The sequence below is a fragment of the Mus caroli genome, unplaced genomic scaffold, assembly GCF_900094665.2.
Source record: "Mus caroli unplaced genomic scaffold, CAROLI_EIJ_v1.1 scaffold_6343_1, whole genome shotgun sequence".
NCBI classification, from domain to species: Eukaryota; Metazoa; Chordata; class Mammalia; order Rodentia; family Muridae; genus Mus; species Mus caroli.
Genome location: NW_018390974.1, coordinates 79,345 through 84,999, shown reverse-complemented (window position 1 = coordinate 84,999; position 5,655 = coordinate 79,345). Strand labels below are relative to the sequence as shown.

Genomic DNA, 5,655 nt, shown 5'->3' with positions numbered 1-5,655 from the left:
CAGAGGTAGGCGATTTCTGAGTTTGAGGCCAGCCTGGTCTACAGAGTGAGTTCCAGGACAGCCAGGAATACACAGAGAAACCCTGTCTCAAAAACCAAAAAAAAAAAAAAAAAAATCAGGTGACAGCAGATGAAGACAATGACTCCTCCATCCTTGGTGGGTTTGCAAGCTGGTACAACCATTCTGAAAATCAGACTGGCTGTTTCTCAGAAAATTGGACATAGTACTACCAGAAGATCTAGCAATACCTCTCCTGAGCATATTCCCAGGAGATATTACAACTGGTAATAAGGACACATGATCCCCTATGTTCATAGCAGCCTTATTTATAATAGCCAGGAGGTGGAAAGAACCCAGATATCCCTCAACAAAACGATGGATACAGAAAAAATGGGGTACACACACACAATGGAGTACTACTCAGCTATTAAAAGCAATTAGTTTATGAAACTATTAGGCAAATGGATGGATCTGGAGGATAACATCGTGAGTGAGGTAACCCAATCACAAAAGAACATACATGCTATACACTCACTGATAAGTGGATATTGGCCCAGAATCTTAGAATACCCAAGATATTATTCGTAAAACACGTGAAACTCAAGAAGGAAGGCCAAAATATAGATACTTCGTTCCTTCTTAGAATGGGGAACAAAGTACCCATGGAAGGAATAAAAGAGACTGCCCCAACTGGGGATCCATCCCATAATCAGTCACCAAACCTAGACACTATTCCATATGCCAGGAAGATTTTGATGACAGGATCCTGATATAGCTGTTTCTTGTGAGGCTATGCCAGTGACTAGAAATACAGAAGTAGATGCTCACAGTCATCTATTAGATGGAACAAAGGGCCCCCAGTGGAGGAGCTACAGAAAATATCCAAGGAGCTTAAGGGGTCTGCAACCCTATAAGAGGAACAACAATATGAACTAATCAGTACCCCAGATCTTGTGTCCCTAGCTGCATATGTAGCAGAAGAGCACCTTGTTGGATGTCATAGGGAAGAGAAGCCCTTGGTCTTCCAAAGATTAAATGCCACAGCGCAGGGGAATGCCAGACTTTGAATCAGGATTAGTTGGTTTGGGGAGCAAGGTGAGTATAGGGGACTTTTGGGATAACATTGGAAGTGTAAATGGAGAAAATATCTAATAAAATTGCTTTTGAAAAAAATTTCTTATTAATATTAATGTTAAAAATATCAATATTTTATGGATAGAGGTAGAGTTTCTAATTTGATGATATAATCTAGATACATATAATGAATGTTCATTTTTAGGTGTAGTTTGTATATTTATTGCCTTATATATCTATCATTTGGGGCTTTGAGAACATTAAAATTTTAACTTTCCATTTTTAAAATAATACAGTAACATATTAGGAGCTAAACTACAAAGATCATTTATTTTCTTAAAAAATTATGATAACTGATTATAAGATCTCAAGTCTCATGGTGAAATTTTCAGTAGCCTTAGATTCAGAGCTCCTTATCCCACTGAAATCTGCCTGGGAGTTTATTTTCAGAGATGCATACCTAAGCAAAACTTGGATATGTAACATTAATGGGGAAATTAGTTTTAAGTAGAGGAAATTATTTAAACTCAGATTTCTTAAAGAGAGAAAGGAAAGTACTCTAAGAACCCTGAGTTCAGAAGCCTGATATGACAAATAAAGGTACTCAAAGAAGAGTCACAACACATTGTATGTGTGTGTCTGTGTGTGTGCGCACGCGCGCATCTGTGTGTGCTTTTCCGAGACCTGCCTCTCTCTGCATGTGTGAGTCTCTCTCTCTCTCTCTCTCTCTCTCTCTCTCTCTCTCTCTCTCTCTCTCTCTCTCTCTCTCCAAAATATGTCTTATAGCAAGGAGAATGTTAGAGAATTTTGTTTCAGTAAACAGTTATAAGTTGGATTTGAAGGGAATATTATTCAGAAGAGTATGGTATGAAGAACATTAAGTTGTATCTTTTTAATGCTATGTAGGCACATTATAGTTACTGTCTTTGATAGCTTAATTGAANTGTCTCTGTAAATGTACCCTTTGATAAAAGTAAGTAGAATTCACTTACCCTCTTTGACAAGATACCTTTGAAAAGCACATTTTGTATCTGAAACTCATTGCTCTTTATCAGCAAAGTTCCCTGCCTTTTTCTCCACAGCAAAAGCAGATTAGATCTTGGGCCTAGTCTCCTACATCATTCAAACATTTCCCCCCACTCCCATAAATTCTTATCTTTCTTTTACCAAATGAGTGTTATTAGTTAGTGTTTTGTTGCTTTGATAAAGCATCATGTTTAGGTTTATCTTTCCAAGGTGTTAGATTCCACAATGGTGACAAATACACGGTTTATGTACATAAACATGCACAAACACAGAGAGAGAGAGACAGAGAGAGACACACAGAGAGAGAGAGAGAGAGAGAGAGAGAGAGAGAGAGAGAGAGAGAGAGAGAGACTCACACATGCATACTAAATAAAGTGTAATTTGAAAAATGAAAATCAGTTATTTTAAGTATTTGTAATTGAAAATATCATTGACATATGGGATTAGCTTTTTTAAAATGTCATATCAGTTGTTACACTGTAATTCTGAGGATTATAATCTTGATTTTGCAATTGAATTACTATTTATTTCTATAAAGCATAAAAAATCTACTTTAAGTTACTTATATCCAGGGTCCTAGCTGCAGCTGAATCCTGGGAGACAATGCATCACTGTAAGGAAAACCTTTCCCCATAGTCAGATCCGTACCTGAGCTACCACAGAAAGAGGAGGTGGTCTTACAGTCTGGAGCATGAAGGTTGACTGCAATACCAATCCCGAAGGGAGTTTTCTCACAGAGATCACAGTCCAGAAGACATGAGGAGGATCTACCAGAGGAGATACCGGGAACTCCATGACTGTGATACATATATGTGTGAAGAGCAGAGCCCATCCTTTGGAGTGGATTGTTATGGGTCTTCACATTCTCAGCATTGGAGACAGTCATAAGAGAGGGGGCTATAACACACATAACTGCAAACATACTGACCCCTGTCACAAACGCTGTCCCAAGTCTTGTAGCAACACCTCCTCAAGAAGGCAACCTAGAAGTAAGCGCAGCAGCAACAATGTGTAATGTGACAAGGAGCAACACTCAGTGTGGTGGGTCTGTAATTGACTCCAACAGTGATATGAGATCATGGAGAACCTAGGTGAAGGCATTTTTGGTAAGGTGATGGAGTGCTTGGACGATGCCTGAGGGAAGTCATAGTTTGCCATGAAGATCATCCATAGTACTCGAAGGCTGCACTGTAGAAATTAATGTTCTCAAGAAAATCAAGGAGAAAGACAAGGAAAATAGGTTCCTTTGTCTGATTCTGATGTCTGATTGGTTCAACTTCCATGTTCATAAGTGCATCGCCTTTGAGCTCCTGGGCAAAATCACATTTGAATTCCTGAAGGAAATTTCTTTGCAGTCTTATCCCCTACCACATGGACTACCAGCTCTTCATGAACTTAGACTTCAACATGAAAACCAGCTGACCCACACAGACTTGAAGGCAGAGAACATCTTGTTTTTGAATTCTGAGTTTGAAACCCTCTACAATGAGCCCAAGAGCTGTGAGGAAAGGAAACAAAGAACACCATCATCTGAGGAGCAGACTTTGGCAGTGTCACATTTGACTAAAAACATCACACCTGCATTGTGGACCACCTGTCACTACCGCCCAAGTGAGGTGATCCTTGATTTGTGCTGGGAATAACCCAGGGATATCTGGAGCATCGGGTGCATTCTTTTCCAGTACTGCCATGGCTTTACACTTTTCCAGACCCATGAAAATAGAGAACACAGGGTTCTGATGGAGAATATCCTAAGTCCTATCACATCACACATAATCCACCATACCAGGAGGCAAAAATAATTCTACAAAGGGGTCCTGGTATGGGATGAAAACAACTCTGAAAGGGCAGTATGTGAAGCAGAACTGCAAACTTTTAAAGAATTACATGCTCAAGGATTCTGTGGAGCATGTGCAGCTGTTTGTCCTGATGAGAAAGATATCAGAGTTTGATTCTGGTTAGCGCCTCACACTGTCAGAAGCTTTGCTGCACCCCTTCTTTGCTGTCCTGACCCTCGAAGAGCAGTCCTTCCGGAGCAGCTATAACCCCAACAGATTACAGGTGCAGTCCAGCAAACTAAGAGTTGATGATCTGGACTGGGCTGCTGACCCCTTTTCTTCAGCCTCTCCCACTGGCCTATGAGCCAGAGCTACCAATGAACAGTGCAATATGAAGGAAGGCAGAAGCCTGCAAGGAATTGGTGGATGTGGTGCTCAGCTGCCTAAAAGCAGATTGAACCCAAGCTACTTATATTGTATTATAAACTTATAATCAAGTATTTCTTACTGTTAAAAAAAAAGTGCTAGTTACTTATACCTAAAGAAAGTAGTTGAGCCAGGTGGTGGTGGAGCACACCTTTAATCCCAGCACTTGGGAGGAACTAGCAGGAAAATTTCTGAGTTTGAGGCCGGCAATGTCTACAAAGTGAGTGCCAGGACACTCAAAGCTACACAGAGAAATCCTGTCTCGAAAACAAGAAAGAAAGAAAGAAAGAAAGAAAGAAAGAAAGAAAGAAAGAAAGAAAGAAAGAAAGAAAGAAAGAAAGAAAAGAGTTATAGATACTATATGTAAAGGAGTAAAAGAAGAAATATGCCAGAAATAATTTAGGAAAACTTGTTCTGAGACTACTACTAAGAACAAAAATTGGTGAAAGTGGTATGTTGAAGTCTCCCACTATTATTGTGTGAGGTGCAATGTGTGCTTTGAGCTTTACTAAAGTTTCTTTAATGAATGTGGCTGCCCTGCATTTGGAACATAGATATTCAGAATTGAGAGTTCCTCTTGGTAGATTTTAACTTTGATAAGTATGAAGTGCCCCTCCTTGTCTTTTTTGATGACTTTGGGTTGGAAGTCGATTTTATTCGATATAAAATGGCTACACCAGATTGTTTCTTCAGACAATTTGCTTGGAAAATTGTTTTCCAGCCTTTCATTCTGAGGGAGTGTCAATCTTTTTCCCTGAGATGAGTTACCTATATGCAGCAAAATGTTGGGTGCTGCTTGTGTAGATAGTCTGTTACTCTATGTCTTTTTATTGGGGAGTTGAGTCCATTGATATTAAGAGATATTAAGGAAAAGTAATTGTTGTTTCCTAGTATTTTTGTTCTTAAAGTGGGCATTCTGTTCTTGTGGCTGTCTTATTTTAGTTTGTTGAGAAATTACCTTCTTGTTTTTTCTAGGACGTGGTTTATATCCTTTTATTTTTTTTTTTCTATTATTATCCTTTGAAGGGCGGGATTTGTGGAATGTTAATGTGTGAATTTGGTACTGTCATGGAATACTTTCTTTTCTCCATCTAAGGTACTTGAAAGTTTGGCTGGGTATAGTAGCCTCGGGTGGCATTTGTGTCCTCTTAGTGTCTGTATAACATCTGCCCAGGCTCTTCTGGCTTTCATAGTCTATGGTGAAAAATCTGGTGTAATTCTGATAGGCTTGCCTTTATGTTACTTGACCTTTTTCCCTGACTGCTTTTAATATTCTATCTTTATTTAGTGCATTTGTTGTTCTGATTATTATGTGTCAGGAGGAATTTCTTTTCTGGTCCAGTCTATTTGG

General features: G+C 39.2%; 1 pseudogene; it reads left to right on the top strand.

The window, feature by feature from the left end:
- The first annotated feature begins 2,703 nt into the window (after positions 1 to 2,703).
- LOC110288923 lies at positions 2,704 to 4,242 on the top strand (annotated as a pseudogene).
- The last annotated feature ends 1,413 nt before the right edge of the window (positions 4,243 to 5,655 follow it).